Source organism: Lutzomyia longipalpis, chromosome 2, assembly GCF_024334085.1.
Source record: "Lutzomyia longipalpis isolate SR_M1_2022 chromosome 2, ASM2433408v1".
Taxonomy (NCBI): domain Eukaryota; kingdom Metazoa; phylum Arthropoda; class Insecta; order Diptera; family Psychodidae; genus Lutzomyia; species Lutzomyia longipalpis.
Genome location: NC_074708.1, coordinates 17,650,563 through 17,671,074, shown reverse-complemented (window position 1 = coordinate 17,671,074; position 20,512 = coordinate 17,650,563). Strand labels below are relative to the sequence as shown.

General features: G+C 34.3%; 1 protein-coding gene across 3 annotated transcripts in view; it reads left to right on the top strand.

Moving 5' to 3' along the window:
- The window catches only part of LOC129791070 (protein nubbin-like), a 78,826-nt gene that overhangs the window by 16,534 nt on the left and 41,780 nt on the right, over positions 1 to 20,512 (top strand). The gene's annotated exons all lie outside the window — the stretch shown is intronic.

Here is a 20,512-nt window from a genome sequence, read left to right as displayed (position 1 = left end):
AACGAACGTAATCACGACAATTGAAATTTCATTTTATTTTTTTTTCCTTCAGAAAACTATCACCTGTTTGTGGAGTCTAATCTAGCCGTACACTGATATATTCATTAAACTCTCCTCTATATATAATATGACATTTAATGTGCTGTTTCGTCAAATTGCTCACGGGCCAACAATTTAATATTTTGCCCATATATACTGCATTGAATGAAAAAAATCAAGGGTCTTCCTCGCGTAATTATGGCTTTTGAGTTGTGCGACAATATAAATCACAAGAAAAGTGTCTGAAGAGTTGGCAAAAGTCACACCAAAAAATAAGGGTGAAGTTGAACTTCATCGGCGTGACGGTGTAGAGGAATTCATGCGATGGGGTTGGAAGTTAAAAAGGGTTAGGAAAAAACCATCATGTCACAGCTCTATTGTACAGTAAGACGACAACAATGGAGGTGCACTCAATAAATCACAATGCACGTCTTCAAAATAGGGAGTGAATTGACATTTTTTTGTTGTTGTAAAGCACTTGAGAAATCTTAAGATAAGAGAGTCAAAAATACAAAAAAAAAAGCAACGAAGAAGGATGAAAATATGTAGAGCACGAGACTACTGTAGTTTCTTGTATTTAGTACAATTCATGAGCGTGACTTTTTGATTGAGAATTTCAATTATTATTACAATAAATGGAGGTAATTTCTGTAAATTAGAATTTAGCATTGTTATTATTTAAAGGGATAAAGGTGTTTTTCGAACAGTGAGTTTACGATGGAGACGCCTGGTAAGTATTAAGCGGCTCAAGTACATTTTCCTTTTGAAAATATGAAAAAAAGAAAACTTTAGTAAACCAATGTCTCCACTAGAACTAAATTACCAACTTAATTAGGAGTAAAATCACAAGAATTTCTGCTTGAGAATTTATGTAAATTGACCTTCACAATCACAGACATTTTCTCACAGTGCATAAACCCACAAATTAAGGGATTCTCCACAAGAATTTATTGTTTCCTCCACAGTCAGCAAAAATATTAAAAACGCACACGCAAATTTTCATGCAAAACCCATGCAACCATAATGGATTGCGAATTGAAAATTAGCAATTATTACAAGGAAATAGACAACCAACAATTAAAAGTAAAAAAAAATTGTGTTATTAAGTGCGAATGGGGGAGAGATATTCGAAAATGCAATTTAAAAGAAGCTATTGTGCATACATTGGAAGACTCCGATAGACTGCGATTCTGGGTAGGAATTATTAAATTGTGTGATATTTCATTTCTCTAATTTTCATGTCCACACCGCAATTAATTCATCATGTATATGGCATTTTCGACTGAATGAAGTCACACACGATTTATCCGTAAGGTGAATTGTTACGTTAGATAAATAAATTTAATATAATAGGTGTACAATGATATAATTTTTGAGTTTGTTTTCATTAGTTATGCCATTCTCTTGTATATATATCTATGAATGTCTGCAGTTGTGCTCAAGAAGCGCACGCAATGCCGTTTTATGAGCGTAAAAGAGAACCTTCCCATTTTCTCTTATATACCACGTATTTTTTCATACCTTTTAATACTCTTTTTTTTCGCTTAGTGTTTAATGAATTAACGTCTTCTGGAACATTTTTTTTCTCTTCTATAAATACAATTCCACACAGAGAGTTTCATATTTATTGCATTTGCTTAGTACGAGAAATTGAACGTTATGTTACGTTTTTGAAAATCTCACATTCATATACAGATGGTAAGCCAAATGCAAGGTGTTCGAGACACAGTGTAGGTGTTTACATTTTGGGAAAGATTAATTGTGAATTCAACCGTGGTTTATTCATTACTTGAAGAAAGTCATAAAGATGATTTACAATTTATGAAACATGCCAAAGAAATTTATGAGACTTGAAAAGGGATTTAAGAAAATATTTATGGGATTTACATTTTTGTCAAGAGATTTGTTTTGCGTACATAATTTATGAAAGATCACAATGGAATAATAAGTTCAGCAAAAATTGAAAACTTTATAAGGAATTTGGTAGATTTATTTAAATAATTAAATTAAAAATTATTTCTGGAATTTAAAAAATCTATATAAAGGATGTTTACAAAATTCTAATGAATTACATATAAAATATATCAATATTAAGAAGAAAATATTAGATAAGAACGATAAAGATACTTTGAAAAAATTCATAAATATATAAGTTTTTTGCGAGATTTCGTCAAGAAAGTTTTAATGAACTGATAAACATAATACTTATGCTGTCTAGAACACCTTGCTATGCTGAGGTGGAAATGGAAATTATGCTTTATTGCGTGGGCGTGATTAGAGATGTGTGGTGAAGGATCATGGATTTGAGACGAAGGCACATAATTAAGTGTGTGCAGAAGACACCTGAAAATTGCAAGAAAACTCTTTCACAGAGCAAGCTATAAAGTTTACTCATTAATTTCTGAAAATCACACATATTGCATACAGAAACTCATTTCAGATGGGCATAATTATGCAAATTACCTATTACTACATTTTATTTCCCTCTCAGTGTCTCACCCAGACAACCAATTAACAAAATATATGAAAATGAAGTTGAATGAGCAATGTGTGAATGCATTCTATTCACACATTAGGCTACCTTCCGGATTTTTTTCGCTCTATCTTGAAAAAAAAAAATGTTGACCACCAAATTATAAAAAAATTATATATGAGACAATATTTCTCATTTGCTAAAGAAGTATACAAAAATTTACACGGAGAGGGGAAAAAATAGGGCACACCATCGTAAAATCCTCGAATTTATGATTGTAGGCACACCACTTGTATATCTCTTTCCGGAAACATTCCAATGGCGTCGTCCGACAACACTTCACCTGTTAACAGAGTCATAAAGACGAATTATTGCCCGAAATAATTACAAAATTACGTAAGAGATTCTTATGGAGTGTGAATTAAGGGTGGAAGGGTGGAATGAGGAATCTACAAAAGGAGTTCTAAGTGGGCGGAGCACCATGTACACTATTTTTAATTCAGTATTACATACAACATGATAGTTTGTAATTAAAATATAGGTATTAAATTATAAATATTTCATATTAAAAAAATTATCACTTAAAGAATTTTTTAAAGATTTCTGCCCTAACAATAATGTACACCCCCTGCAAATAAGATTTATGCCCTACAACCCATCTTCTATGGCACCATACCAGTAAGAGTGTCGCTAAGAAAAAAGCTTCTTTCTCTGGCGCCAATTTTTTCCTCACCTCAATCCAATTGGAATCACTTCACACTCACTTCTTTGCAAATGCGATTCGATGATTGAGTGCTTTTCGGTGGCTTTTTGCCTTTTCTATATATCCAACCCAATGTTCTCCTTGTGAGACTGTGACGTGCGCAAAAGTCTCACAGATGGAAGAATTATTATGCAAAATCGGTGTATGGTGAACGCTAATGCATTTATAATTATAATTGCAGCCCCTGCTGGATGACTTGTTCTGATTTTTATCAGTTCACAACGGGGAGGGATACTTTTATTTTTCTACATATGTGTGACTCGCAAGTTGATTCTACGTTGAACATCTTCCGCCTTTGGGGTCCACGTAATATAATAATATATTAATATTATTAAGTGGCAAAATTGTGCAGAGCTTTTATTTTGTCTTTTATCCCCTCTTAGTTGCCACTTTATTCACATTAATATACCCAAGTAAAAGACAATTCTTCTTGGCTGGTCCGATGACTGGTGTAGTTAATGGAAAGGCAGGGAGATGAAATAATTTGAGAATCACGCAGAAATTAATCGAAGAGTGGCGGCATGCTGCAAGACAAGGTGATTGGGAGGTAGACCATTTTATTAAAAGTAAACATTTAAAGATTGTTTTTGTCAATAGGTGGCTAAAAGTTTAATTGTTTACGCCATCTACTGGCTAAATCAATTGAGAATATTTTGTCGATTTTCTACGAATTTAACAAACATTGATGACTAATTTAGAAAATATTATCTTTTAGAATTTTAGAATATTTTATCAAGGCTAAATTAAAGTTTTGAAGTTAGTTTTTAAAAGTAAGTATCTTATGAGACACAGTAGGGGGAAATGGGGCAAAATGTTAGAAAATCAAGACCACACATCTCCAATATCTCAGTAAATATTATTTCGTAATTGTTCTAATTTAGTCAAAAGGTACCTTTTATAACTCTAACTAAGCCTATAAAGTTTTATATTAATTGATCTAATATTTTGGGATTTATTTAAAAAACAAATTTTTCGAATTTCAAAGTTACTTTGACCTTTCATTTCAATATCGTATTTTGGCGTATTTCTGTGTAATTTTTTTGATCCAAATGCATTTTTTGATAGAGTAACTATTGCTGAACACGAATTTAGTCTAAATTTTCCGAAAAAATTTTCCGAGTTTTCCCGTATAACACTGATAGTAAAAAGTACCCCTTGGGGCAAAATGTTAGAAACCGTTTTTAAGGCTGTTAACTATTTTTTTGTTTATTTATTTTATTTTTTTCCAGTCGGCACACTTAATACTTATAATTTAGCATGTTATATTACTCTCTATTACTAATATAAAATTATTTAAAAAATAAAAAGTGCAATTTCATAAATTTTTCATTTTTTTTATTTTTTGTATTTTTTTTTATTAAAAAAAATTTCTAATTGTTACGCAAATACCTTATTATCAATTGCTTTTATAGTGTCTAGATGAAATAAATTCATAAAATTGAAATTTAAGGCCAAAAAACGCAAACTAACATTTTGCCCCATGATTTTTGAAACAGGCAAATGTGTAAGGGTTTGGAAAATGGCCTGAAAATGCATTTTCCCGTTGAGATAGAGAAAAATCGTCTGAGACAAAGTTGTAGCCCGGAAAATTTCCTATAAGATAGTCGTCATGAGAAAACTCAAATATTTTCAGGAAAATCAGGAAAATGTTTCTCCCAAAAAACTAACAAATTGCCCCATTTCCCCCTATAACCTTTTCCGTTAAAAGAAAAAACGGAAAAAGTCCCCAAAAATCAATCAATCGACCTCCAAGGTGTGAGAAAGTAAACAACGGTTTTAGTGTTGCAATTTTGGGCATTAAATATGGGCCGTGGAAATTGATTAAATATCAAAACATTTGCAATGAGGAAAAAACTGTGAGAGGGGGCAATGTGAGTGATCTTCTTTAAATTGCAGCGTGATCATTGAAATGTTTGTGGGAGAATTAATTGATCCGTGGAAGATTGTTGAGGGCCACTGAGGCGGCGTTCCGTGGCGCTCGAGATCATCCTTTGATCCAGCCGCGATCACTCTTTACTTCTCAACTTTTTCCCATCGAACCATATACAAAAATTACAGCTTTTTTACTGCTCCCCCCAATCGTGGTCTCTTCTCATATTTTACTTTCTTATATGAAGCACTTACAACTATATTAAATCCAACTATGCGCGTGGAAAGAATCAATATTACCAAAAATGTAGCCATCCGTAGATGCATACAATGAAAGAAGTCTTTGAGGTGCCATTTTCATGCAAAAGCAAGAGAAGGAATTCTCCATGCTTTCTGTGCCAAAATGGACTGACACAGAGGAATTTTGGCATCAATTGCAAGTCAATGCAGGATGGTCAATTAAAATATTTGCAATTCCTTTTAGTTCTAGTTTCCAGTCGTCGAGTCATCACGTCCCATTTTCCTCATTAGGCACAATCAAATGCACCACAATTGCACGCGTATTGAAATTGTTATTTCAAAAATAAAAACATATTTTTTTTTTTACATAATTACCCCCGGGAATGGTTCTGTCCACCCAATTGTTCAATTTCAACTTGATTCATGCACCTAAAAGCCAGATAGGATTGCTTTCCCGCCATCTGAGAATATCTCCATTCATTTGAATAAATACTTCGTGGTGTTCCTTTTTCTTCTCCGGCATCCTCAACATCTCTTTTTCGTCTTGCGATCAACACAATGCACTCCATTGCAAATATTGTGATGGAAGAATAACAATTATTTGTATTATGGTCACTTTTCTTGCATCTCCACACAGAGAATGGATTTGATTTCTTAAAGAATATAAAAGAATGATGCTTAAAGTGGAAAATTATACTAAAGTATCATGACAAACATAATGGAGCAGTTCAGGTTATTAGCTGATAGTTTTTCTTTTCTATATTATTTCGTAAGTTTCGGTGGGAAAATTGTTCTTATGAAAATAGAGAAACTAAATAATTTTCTTTTGATTTTTGATGGGAATTGAACGAAATTATTAATTCAAATAAAAGAAATAACATCAAAATAAAGAGACATTGTCTAATTAAGTCACCTTCTTTTATAATTCAGCATACAAAATTTACCTATAAGATTACCTAAAAGAGATCGGAAAAATATATTTATGTATGTAGGTAACTGCTTAACAATTTACACCACACACCTGTAAATTGCTCTTAATATACGCAAACACATTGTAAATAATTAAGACTACGAAAAATTGCTACTACTTCGGATTTTCGAGCCAAAAAATCTCAGCAGATCTCTGTGCAGTGCTCGATGAATAATTGTGGGTAATTTTTATTATTGTCCATGGTTCTCTGTCAGATGCTCGGGAGATAATTTGGTATGTGTGCGGGGAGCAAAAAAAAAAACAAGAAAATCTCAAAGAAATCATCCTGACACGGTGGAGGCAAAAAAAAAGAAGCATCAACGACCCAAGGGCGGGCAGAGGTAAAAGAATGAAGACACATCAGAAATTAAAGTTGCTATATAGCTTCTATGCAAATCCAAACATCAAAGGAATTAGTTCCGGGCATCAAAATTGCGTCAGTGGCGTCATTAATTACATCTCTGTGGCCTTTTCAATTCGTCGAATCCATCAATTTGCATGTTGGGGTCTTGGATGTTGATTTTTTTCTCTTATGTATATGCCTTTTTGGACGCGGGGCAATCTGCTGGTCCAAAGTAATTGGATTCTCATCGTCTCCTTTCCGCGATGAATAGCAAAATTTTGCAGTGTGAAGGCACTTTTTGTCTCACGGGACTCGGAGGTAGCGCGATAAAAAGAAATTGATTAACCGCGCGCCGGGTCAAATGGGGAATGATTCCGTCCGTGCCTTTGCGCCAGGAAATCATTTTTATGCTGTGAATATTCAAAACTCATCTAATAATTACAGACCGGGCACATTTTATCCACATCTACATTTGGCCTTCCACCTGATTTTATTGGGTACAGTGTCCATCGGTGGGGGCACGGAGGTGCACTAAAAGCCCCTCATCTCTTTTCTCACCAAACCCATACCACCCAGTTAATAAAACACTATTAATGTTACCGCATATTACATGAAATTTCTCCATTGAGATGAATTCATCTGCCTTTGTAAATTTCAACCAAATGACTCATCAGCCCGGGTGTGTGTGTGTGTGTGTGTGTTTGAATGCTAATTTCATTTTAATCGCTTCATTTAAATGAATGATTAAGTAAAGCAAATGTTTACCAGTGAGCCACATTTTAAATGCCGCAATAATAGGGAGAAGGAGGAGAAATTACCAAAGATCATCATTTTCATGCTCGAATATGAAAAGTGAGATTTAAATTGCACCCAATTTGACTTTTATGCCCATTCCTTTTGCACGTTTTTTTACCTACCCTCGCCTGGTTTTTTTTTCAGCTACTCTTAATATCTGCGATGGTGAGAAATACCTGAAGGTGGTAACCTGAAGGCAATTTGATGAGTTACTCTGGGTCGCTGATGTAGGAATTGACTACGCAAGACTGTGCGCAGCCACTGGGTTTTGCTCACACAAAACATTTCTTTTATAATTAAGACTTTTTTTTCGGCTTAATTGCTCTTCAATTTATTCTCACTGCATTTTTTTAACCACCCGCTCCCCCACTCATCATCCTTCCCTTGAATTTCTGGAGCTTCCTTATTTGCATAATTATTTAATTTATTTATAAAAGCAATAAAGTGAGACAAAAACGCAACCACCAGTCAAGTAAAATGATATCGTGGCTAAAGCATTGGGATTTAACATGGGGAGAATACTTCCCTAAAAACGTTAAAAGAAATGCGTTTAGTGTGAGTCTAATTAAATGAGCCTAAATAACTTTAATTTCTTTACCACTGAATGCAATTAAAAGTTTTATTTATTTGTTTTTGATGAGAGATGATTCTCCCTCTTCACGTAACGCACTGATTGTTGGCACTCGTTTTCTTTCTTTAACTCATAAACACACACTGTGACGTTTTCCTTACCTTTAGATCAATGACATGTTAAAGAAAAGACATGGAAAGTTATTTTAAAATTATGATTTTTTTTCTCAGAGTAAACTTTTTGGCTTTATTTTGCGTTATATAAATGGTCTTGATTCTAAAGTAATATTGATTTTTTTTTTATCTTGAGGGTCCCTTATATGTAATCAAGAGTTTTTTTTTCAATAGTTCACAAGATGAAGAGCTTGAAAATAATCAACAAATCCATTTGGAAACACTCAGATCCTTTCATTCTTTAAATTAGAAAAATGATAAGATGGAGACGCCTGGTAACAACCAGGCGTCTCCACTTGCCTAAGCTACATAGCTTATTTTTTGAAAACATTTATTTTATGCATAACTTATTTTATTACCTTTTTTAGTTATTGAAACATACTGAATTTATTAATGTTTTTCAATCAATCTTCTGCAAAAATATATCCAAGTTTTCCACACACCTGCGTTACCTACCTTTGCATGTCTTATGCTACACAGTATTCAGTGGTCTGTCTGTGTCTCTCCCCCTTCGGCAAATCATCTCCGAATGTGGCACTCGTTTTTTTCTCACTTCTTTGCAATGTGAGCGCCACATTAGCTGAAAGTAAAATGCTCACACCGTGTTATTTATTTTTACTGTACAATAATAACAATAAGCCCCAACACTCGCGGCAAAACGGAATTTTATCGAAAACATCAATCTATGACTGCTAATTCATTTTCAGTCTCTTATTTGAGTTGATTATTATCTCCCGACTTCTCGGGCAGAAGCGCGCTATATATGTAGAGAAGATTTGAGGAAGGAACACACAGCTAATATACGCAATTGAATGGTGGAATAAGATTCATATTTTGACAGCCAATTACAACTTATTAACACTATGTAGTTTTTAATTATTCCCTATTAAATTCAATTATCACTTAAGGTTTTAGGTTTCAATGGGTGTTTCATGTTTAGTGATCTAGTTTCTCAATTAATTCCAAAATGCAGATACATTCTTTGAGTGATGTATACGCCGGAAGTGCTAGGAATATACATATATTCTGATATATAGTTTTTCTTGAATTTATAGAAAGTTTTCATATTATGGATTTTTTCATCTGACATCAAAGAGAAGAAGAAAAAAAGCGAATCCCTTATTATTATATTCCAAGAATTCCAACTTGAAGCTCAATTCGTCGAATGACATAAAAAACGTGGCAGAAGAGGGTTTTTTTCGCATGCGAAAAGGTGAGAGAGTGGTGGTAGTTTATACCAAATAGAATTGAATTACAAGAAATTTTACCCCTCAAAGTTGAATCTCACATCACACAGGGAAAATATATTGGTCTGTGTGTTGCCAGAGTGTGACGCAGATTGAATTCAATTTTGATTTTAAGTGGTACCACCTCAAAAGATGAGGATCTTTTATGCTGTGAGACTCCCTTCCAATAGGGATGTTCTTCCAATATCGTACCAAATAGGAATATTATGGAACATCAAATTGGATTTCTTTCCAAGGGTTTGACTCTTGGATAAAGCTGTCCTCGCACAAGGATGTCGTCGTTTTCTTATAAGAAATGAATTGGAAAGTACAAAAAAGCTCCCTTTTGCTTTAAATTCAACGAAATCATTTAGGAAATTCAGGATCTGATCAATATTGATGAGAATAATTTATTTTGTTTGTTTATTGATGAATTTATGAAGGAAGAATTAAATTAAATTAAATTTTATTTAATTTTTTGAGCTTCTTGCCAAACAGACGATCAGATGAAAACGATTTTTGAATTATTTCCAAAATTCGTTAAAAATAATTTGTCGTGTACCCTCTTTAAAATATCCGAAAGTATGCTTAAATTAAACGTTTTTAGGAAGCAATTCCTTTTTGAATAATTTTATTTAAAATAATTTTTAAATATTTGAATAAGACTGTTCTCTGCTAAGTGCTGATCTTTTATGTTTGCAAACAAAATGCAAATACAAATTACTTAGGGTTCATCTTGCAAACCGAGGAATGTTCTCTATCTAAAATGCTGCACTTAAAATATCTGTTTCTCCAACTTAAAGTGTTTTTTTTCTACCTTCAGTGCCCCCGTACACAATAACACAATGATACAGTTAATGATTTCATTAGCATGTCACGACATGAAATGCTTACCTGGGACAGGGTTAATTTCAATAAGATCTTGCGCATTCATAATAAAAATTACTAATTTATAATTTTTTCTGTTTGCTTCATTTTATTTATTTTTATTATTCTTATCTCTACAGACCTTTTAAATTATTTATATAATAGCAATATTAGATATGCTCATCTTTGCTCATTTTCTATTCAGTTGATCTCTTATGGTGCTTCAATCCCACCCTCATACACTGTTAAAAATCATGTCCAAAAAGGCAAAACAAAATGAAATGTTCTTTTTATGCACATAAAAATTTGCCATGAGAGAAACTCTTACAAATTCCAATTGTTACATCTATACGGAAATTCGAGCAAATGGACACAGAGAGATGTTACTGAAGAAATTCAAAAGAAAAGAAAAACCCAAGACGCGAAATATTCATCTAATTCCATTGAATAAAATGGCAATAAACATGAGAGGGCAGCTGGAGTATTATAAATTCTCAATTAAAATATTTATTCCCGTTACAAAATTGAGCAATCACGACGGAATTTTAGCATTTTCTTCGCGAAATTCCCATTAAAATTATTGCTCTATGTTTGTATTTACTTTTAAAATGTGGGAGATCAGGATGATCTCTCACGTTGAGCATCCACTTAATTAATTTTGATAAATCCACCGTGTGTTAGTGCAGAGTGAGACAGAGAAGAAGAAAAAAAACGTTGAATCTCACAGCGATTACACAATGAATAATATTTTTGAATGAGAAGGTGAATTTAATAAGAAGCATGGTGTCATTGTCATAATTTGCATTTTATTTAATTTGGTGTATTTCGTTTTTCCTTCTCCTCGGTTTTTTTTTTTTTGTACAAACGCCAGTTGATTTGGAAATGAATAAAGAAATCCCTCCTCCAACATTGCCCCAGAGTATTTAGAATACAGAGAGAGATGGTGAAAAAAAGGCAATCTAATGAAAATTTAAATTTCATCTAGGCACGAACAAGAATCATTAACACGGAGAAAAATTAATATTAAGATTGTGGTTTTTCTGTGAGCTTCTCTACATTGGGTGTTCTATGTGCTCCCATGGTCCGTGGATAATGAATTGAGGTCAAATTTATTATGGGTGATAGTGAAGGTTCCTTCTGCGGAACGTTGCTTTGAAGAAATATATATTCCTTCCTGATAAGATCCCCTTTCACGTACACATTGAGATATTAATATATTTAAACTCGCAGCAAGAATGGAAAAAATTATCACCTTTAACTACAATCAAAGCTTTTTCTTTTGTAACTTTTTCAGTGTTAGAAATTTTAAAGTTATCAGTATTTTGGAAATTTACACATTTTTTTTAAAATCTTTTTAAAAAATTAAAAAATAATAAATATCTTTTAAATAATATATTATTTACATCATTCGAGCATTCAACGAAAACCATTTTCATTGCTTTTCCTCTTTGTCTCTGTAACTTCCGCTTCTCCCACTCAATGAAAATGTTTTCAAATGCATTTTTCAATGATAAAAGGAAAAAAAAAGTTGAGGGTTGAAAATCCCTTTCGTTTTGCCCCACATAAAGGAAGACATAAAAAAAATCAGGGAGAAATGGCAGCGAAATTAAATTGAAAACAAATCACATCAGAATGGCTCTTTTGACCAGTCAATCATATTTTTCAAAGAAAAGACCACCATCTAACTCATTCTAAATTGCATTTAAGAATACAGACAATCTCTGCTCCATATCGCTTCTTCTTCAATGAAAAAAAATGTCTCTCAGCGAGGATTAATAAGAAAAATCTCACGAAACATCTCATTTTTTTTTGCCAAAGATCAAAATTGTGGGAATTGATGTTTTTCTAACTGAAAAATTCGCAATTCTCCCAGAAAAATTTCCCACCCCATGTACCAAAAAATGGCCCCTATAAAAAACGCCAAGAGTTCGTTATTTGTCAGATGAGGTTGAGACATGAAAAAAATGACGGTGTGTCTCAAAAAAAAAAGTCTCATTTTCCAAACTTAACATTGCCAAAAAATACATAAGGGTTGTGGCATTTACGCGATTTACGTATGAATCAAAAATTCGTTTTTTGAGCGTTAAAACGCATTTTATACAGCCGGTATTCGGGCAAAAGAATGGGGTTGAAAATGAGTAAAAACACGATGAAACACATGTAGCTATTTTTTATGCACTTTTTTCCCCGAGAAAGTTTCTTTCCCTAAAAAAAATGCGTACATGTTAGGGAATACAAGCAACCCCCAGTACACGATTTCACGTGAGTTTTTTATTTTCACCCAAATCCTCGCTGAATGTTGCGTTTTTTGGGTTTGATGGCAAAAAGATTTTTAAATGGCTTTTTTGAGGTGGTGCAAGCAAGATGGCAAGAGAAATCGTTAGATTCGTGAAAAACTGTGGCAGAAGATCAACCAATGGTGTCCTGAGAAGGGTTTGATATTGAATGACATCCCCGTTTGAAGATGTTTCAGTTACAAACTCAAGACAAGGAGGCAAAAAATTGCGAAAAAACTGCAATTTTTTTTCCAAATAGCAAAAAAGAAATTGTTTTTTAGCATCCAGTGAGGAATAACCGTCATCTTTTTGCTGGATACAAGAAGGAACTGAGAAAAGGGGTCGTGAAATCTATGGGATCTCTCATTTGGCGTCTTGTGAGATTTTTAACGGTTTTTTTGACAAAATTTATGTTGGTTTTTGAGGGTTGTCTTTACAAGAAAAAAAAGCAATATAATTCAGAAAAAAAACATCACAAACAATACGAAAAAAAAGAAATCTCACGAGAAACCTCTGAGATAAGAAAAGAGTTAAATCGGAATGATTTAGATAAAAAATTGCTACAACTTATCTTCAGCAGATTTATGGGAAAATTCAAATTTAAATCATAATTCTCTCATTTATAATATGAATATGAGATTCTTGATAAGCTGCATAGTTTATTATGCAGATTCATTTAAAAGAGAAATAAACCCACAATTTCATTTTCTAAATTTTGAATTAATATTTTTCATTTTCCACACTCCCACCAGAAAAAGAGCAATAAAATGTGAAACTTTCATCTATTTAGATCATTCAGATCTTTCTTCTAATTTATTGAGATGGATTTTGAGATTTTGCAGAAGATCTCTTTCTCTTGTGATATAGCCATCATGATAGTGTTGCTATGGGGTTTGTGTTATAATATTAAATTAAAATTACGCAGAAAATGATTAATTAAGAAAGCAAAATGTCCATAATAATGCCTATAAAAGTGCGCCTCGTACGAGATATGCGTACCAAGTTGAATAAAGTATCATAATAAAAATAGCAATGCGTAAAATGCATTCATCTATCATTAAAATAAATTATATGACTCTCTGCTAATTCATTCATGTGCTTTGGCAATTTTCTCTCCTTCTTTTTTTATTTTTATAATATTTTTGCCACAATTTCCACTGACGTGTTGGGAGTGTAAGAGAATAAAAAAAACATGGCAAAAAGCATTTGTGCAGAAATTGTGTCCCGATGTAATAAAAGAAAAAAAAAACCCAATAACTTCAAATTCACAAGCAATTTTCCTCATGTTTTCCATCACTCAACGTCTTTGCGGGGGAAACATTAAGGTTGTTAGATGCACGAGCTCGCTTTAAGTATGTTGTTTTATTGGTGAAAATTGTGCGATGAGCACCGTGAGTGAGTTTCCATTGATGCAAGACCATGCAAAAATCCAGGGCTGTTCATAAAGTTCCAAAGTAAATAATTAACGAATTTCTTCTATTTGTGATTAAGCAAGTGATTTTTATATAATTTCTTGGTATGAAAGACCTCAAAAATAAAAAGAACTAAAGAGCGATTTTTTTTTAATGTAAAGAGAATAAATTCCTTGAACATTTCTCTTTGCGAACTTATTGAACAGACCTCCTAATCAACTTATGCAGAAAAGGCATACATTTAGAAATGCAAGAAGATGGAGTAAAAAGCTTCACAATTATGACATGTTTACACACCATTTACAATAAATACACTTGGGAGCTTCATATGGAATAACTGTTACCATAATATAATATTAATACGTATAAATTATAAAAAAACATAACATTATATGAGTTTTGCAACAAATTGCATCTATTTATGCTCTCTTTTTGCACCTTCCGGACAGACGAAAAAAAAACAGAAAATTAATATGTGCGACTGCGGAAGTTTTTTATTATTGTTTATAAAATTTAAAACAATAAAAATGCATACTTACACACATTATAACTAATATTCCAGCAAAGTGCAGAGAAGAAGTGAAAACACGGAGGATCAAATTTATGTAAAATATTTTTACTTTACTGAAATGTAACACTATAATTAATTCACCTGACTTGCTTCCTTTACTTTTAATGTTTACCTTTTCGAAAAGTATTCTTAACACATACAAAAAAAATTATAAAACTTGCAGTCCAACTGCAGACCTCTTCTTCAACTCTCTGAAGCAGGACAAAAAGTTGCTTCTTCGTCATGCAACTTTCCCACGATATTCAAATGTTTGAGGGTTTTTTTTTGCTGCTGCCACATCTCTTTACCTTCTTTCGATTTGTTAGGGATCATCAATGGACAAAAAATCTCCCTATGCAGGACCTTTGGAAATTGCATTTTTTCGGGTATTCCCTTTTGTGTCCCATCTCGATGGTGTACAAAAATTCATTTACCTGTGCAACATTAAATCGTAGGTGGATGTCAAAATTTGCCTGAATTTTCACCTGGAAAAATTATCCACAATCAATACAAATTATTTGTTGCGATCTTTTAAAGGCATTAAAAAATGAAAAATTATATGTTTTCATGTTTGATTTGAAAATTATTTTTAATAGGTAATCGAAAATTATCATTAAATTCCTCTTTGAAAATATAATTTTCTTCACTGAGTTTGATTCATTAACTTTCATTAAATTGAACCGAATATCATTTTCATTCAATTTAATGAAATTTAATAAACAATAACGTATTTTTTATAAAGTAATTTATTCTTTCAATAGTTAAAAAAATAAATTAAAATTCCACCCAACCTTTAAATAATTAATCTGCCAATTATTTTGCTTTGTTATGTAAGGTAAAACATTTGCATTAGACAGCATTAAGGTAACGCATAAGTAATAAATTTATTTAATAAAATTTTATTAAAGCTTAAAACACCTGCATAGTAGCTTTAAAAATATGCATCAACGAATCTTCTCAAACTAATTAATTAACAATAAAATAACGTAAAACCGTCGATCAATTAAAAATCTCGTAAAAGTTGTCACGTGTTGTGGCCACGCGTCGATCAACCATTTTGTGATGGAATTTTGCAAGAACATTCCCCTGGCAGTGGGTTTGATTTGTAAATTGAAATAAGAGGAAGTTTAAATAGAGGATCTTTCCATTTGGGAGAGGAAGAGGTGTCTGCGTGAGCTTTAAAAAGCGAAAGGGTTGAATATGAAACGTATTAATTTTAAACTCAATGCCGCGCAACCCTTCATGAATTGCATGGGTGCCCCTTTTTTATGGAACGGAAGAACAGCCTAATCACCATAGAAAGACTACCACATCTCCTCCGGTGAGTACGGGGGAAAGGGTTAAAAGGTGACGAGAGCCCCGGGTGGAACCCCTTTGAGCCCTGGCGTACGCATCTTTTGTGTTGCGTGCCTAAAATGCGATTGAATAAAATTTAGAAGGAATTATTCGAGGACGATCCAATGAGGTTTTCTTTATCCATCCCAAAAGGAGTTGCATTGAGAGATCTCCTTTCATCCGCAACATATGCAACGTGGCATAACCCAACTCTATTGGACGCCTGAATAAATATAAGGATACGACTGAGATGAAGATCCTCTGGAAGATCAGAAGGTTTTACTGAGCTGAAAATACCGCATATTCACTCACAAATTCCTTTTACAAGAATTGGCATCATATTCAATTTCCAGGGTGAATATTGCACAAAATCTGACCGATTGCGGGGGTGCAGAGTATTCATCGGTGAACCCTCTACCTCTCTTTTGCGCTGGTGTGGCGTACACATAAATCAATCAGGTCCTTTTTATTACAAATTTGTGAATCGGAGAGGACACAATGTGCTGCACAATTGCTATATATGGAAGGTTTTTCGAAAAATTTCACCAACACACACGGGAAATCCTCAAAAACATCTGCCAGGAGTTTGAATTCGGAGCCTATCTAGAGGTGAAATTATCCTCCAAAATGAGTGAGAGCGAGATGAAAGCAAAAACTTGCACTAAACATACTTTTTTATTTCCCAAACTCGTATGATTTTTTTAGAGAAAAAATATAGTTTTGTCTCCTAAGACATTTTAGTTTACTTTAAAAAAGTAATTATTGATCCAAAAAAAAGTCCTTAAAAAGAGAAAAAAATTGAGAAAATATCGCTAATTAGGTAGCAAACGATTAAGGCTTTAAAAACTTTAAATTGCCAGTTTGGAATTAGTTGTTAAAATGCTTTCAAGCGTTAAGCCAAGTCAAACACATTCGATTCACCTTCTTTTTGCACCGCATTTGATTTTTTTTGCACCCAATCTTCTTTTAAATTGAAGAACTTCTGATGATTCTGATTAGAGATATTCGATCGTGCTCCATTGCAATTATATTTAATAAATTGACGAGGTGGATAAAAATACCTAAATGGTTTGCTGATCAAGGTGTTTGAGGCATGAAGAAGAAGATGAAAAAAAAAAACAGGAGAAGAGATCATCAAAATGGTAAAACTTGGAGAAAGGGGATATAGGCACTGAGATAGCAAAAGTAATCCGTTGAATCGTATCGCGGCCCATCTTAATGGTTCTCTAAAAATTATATAATTTGGCTTAATTCTCTTGTGGGCTGCTTCTTCGTCATCCGGGAAGGGAAAGCAATATGACGTGCTAAGGAGTCATATTTTATATCCATGGTGGAGCATTATATTCAATTAACATTTAATTAATTGTAATTGAGCAGCCAAAAAATGATTTATTTATGTAAATAGAGAGCAAATTAGAGTGCTTCTGATTTACCGACTCATTTTTGAATTATGAGTGGAAGGAAACATGAATAAATTCATTCTTTTATTGTTCCCTCGCACCTTCCCTCTCACGCTTGGCAAATCTAAATATTTAGTAGTCGGACCATTACGAGCCGCTCAGTGATATTTAAATCACCTGACGACTTTAACCTGATTTATGATCTCATCATTTTTGACTTACAACCCAAGCAAGATGATGGACTTTATCACAGAGGAAATATCAACGGGACGCTTTGCATATCCATAGAAGAATTTTTTTTTCAAAAAAATAATTTCATATCTCTTTTGCTTCTCATAAAACCATCTCTTATGCTAACCATATACACATACTCCTGGCTCTCTGTTTGCTTTACATAAAACATTTCACTCCCGAGAGAAGAGTAAGAAAAAAAAATGAGTGTGTACACATAAACATAGATTTATTATTAATTCCGGAAGTGGAAATATTCTGCAGCATTGAATGCATCCAGAGTGGCGGCACAGTGGAAATAACAACAACAACAAAAAAGTAGAAGAACAAGAATGGTTCAAAGGAGAGGAGGAACAACCACCTTTTTTTTCACAAAATCTCTGTTTCAAATCTCCTATATATAAATTACAACAATATCAACCCCTTAAATCACATTTAGTGACTGGCTACATACGGCAGAAAAAATGTGTGTTACATATAAATTGAAAAAAAAAGAAATGCCGAGGAAGGAGGGACAAAATGGAAAGGGGTTTCGCTTTTATTCAGCAAACATTCACTCTCTCCCGCCATTTACCCCTTGATCAGAGAACCTCCGTCCCTCGAAGCGGGTTTTTTTGGCGCGCACGAGTCCAACACGCACTCCCCGGAAGAATAAATTTATATAAATACGCGTATCCACTCATCCCGATGCGTCCCTCTCCGCAGACTTGCCACCTTTTCCCGGCTGCAGCCGCCTCTTTCCCCCTTTTGCATTTTCAGGTAAAAAAAATATTAGCTCCATAAAAGCAGAAGCAAAAGTGTCACATAAAAAATGAGCGTCATCATCTAACGATGCTATGGGAGGGTTGGAGTTGAAAAGGGTGCGAGAGTCTTCTATCTTGCTAAAAAAAACGAGAATAAAATGACGAAGGGAAGAAATATACTTAACGGACTTCTTAAAGCCTTCATACCTTTACGTCCTAAAACACCTTAAGATGGGGCCTCCAGATCGATGGGCAGACCAACCAATAAAATTATAATTCAATTTATGATCCAAAGTCTCTTGTGTATCAATCACTCACCATACGATGCTAAGGAACGAGAGAAAATCAAATGTTAAACCACTAAGATGCTAAAGGGATTGTGATTCTTTTGGAACACTTGATCGATTTTTCCGCGACTGTATTCAACTGTAAAGTCAAATAAACTTTTTGCTAGTTTGAAGACAAATAATTGCAATGATTGATTTTAAAAATCATAATGCTCTGATGAAGATCCTTCATGAATCGAAACGTCAAAGAAAATTAGATTAAAAAAAAAGAAAATTTAGAAAGAATTTTTCTTCAAAATCTTCGCTGTCGTATATTTCACCTGAATTTCCCAATCTGAAAACTTTATAAACTCTCAAAATATTTTTCATTCGCAAACACTAGCTGCGATGTTCACGCAGAAATGTGTCCACTGCTAATGCTCAAACGGAAACAATATTCGACGAGTGGTGTGAGGCTCCTGCAACCTCCTCTGTGCCACCCCCCGGCCGAGGAGCCTTTGTAAATAGGCTGGCAAGTGGAGAAAAAAATATTAATCAAATATTTATTTGTCGACGTGGAAACGCCGGAAAATTGTAGCGAGTTGTGCAGCGTCATTTGGAAGTATTTGTCTTTCGAATTTCCAATATTGGCCATACCTTCCAGGGATTTTCGTCTCTCTGGAAATTTCCTGTTGGGGATGACAAAAGATTTTCGGCAGAGGGGTTCTCCTTGCCTGCACCCCCACATCTATCCCCAATGATATAGGGAAAAAAAAGTTATACGCACACAAATGCTATGAATTTTTGACGTGTTGGGCGTTCTTCCCTGATTTTCCGCAAGATGGGATCTTGGGGGGTGGGTTGGGGGGAGAGCTGTATGAAAAATCTGTATATGTGGGAAAAATGAAAAATATCAAAATATGAATTGTGATTGGTGGAACACGATTCTCCAATCCGATTTGAACGATGAAAATTTTCTCGCTCCCCTCGGTTGAGGCAAAAAAAAAGTCGTGTGTGCGCTGTAAAAAAAGCCAAAATCACGACGCCCAGGGTGAAGGTATGAAAAAAGCAGCAAGAAAGGGGAATTTACATAATGGTGGATGGATATGTGATTCGCTGAGGGTTAAACGAAGCAGAAGGGTTTTTTGCGTGGTATATTATGCAAATGGCGCCGTAGGAAAGGGTTGAATTGTTAAAGGGGGATGGCACCATTGAGTGGGAGAAAAATGTTTTGGAGATTGTGTCAATTATTAGCTGTGAAAGTGCCATTAGACAGCACACGATGGAGTCGATGGTCCCCCCTGTCTACCACCCCCCAAACCACCGTGGCGGCATCCACATTCTGGGGTATACATATGGATATGAGGACGAGGCGTTTATCGATCGTATGGAAATGCGCATGAGTGAGAGTAGCCAAGTGTTTCTGTCCCACTTTGGATGGGATTGTGTGCAGGGCCAGACGGAGAGAAGCTGCACATGGTGGTCAGCAACATGACAATGTCCAGAGAAACTCACCCCCCATACACAGGCAGCCACCCCTCGGGAGGTGGTCCGGCCATCGATGCTGCGGCGGGCAGAGAGGGTGGTTGGGGGATTATTTTGCTGTATATAGCATGGAGAAACGACGCAAGGACACAGACGAAAAGCGGCGGGTGAGGGCGAAGGAATGTCAATGACCAGAGACGTCGTCATCAAGATTGTGTCTCTCTAATGTGTTGATGATATGCCGCCGACAAAATGTGTCCAAGTCACTCACTTAGTCACATGTGAGCCAAATTCCCACCTCCAATCCATTCAGCAGTATGAGTACACTAATGGTCCGAACAATAATCACAAACGACGTCTCACGAGACACCCAATTCTTTGCTACTAAAGACGTTCACTCACCCCCTGAAAGCCTTGCAGGCATTTTTTTCTTGCGCACACACACCTGGAAAGTTAATTAAAAATAAAGAAAATTCCCCATTTCG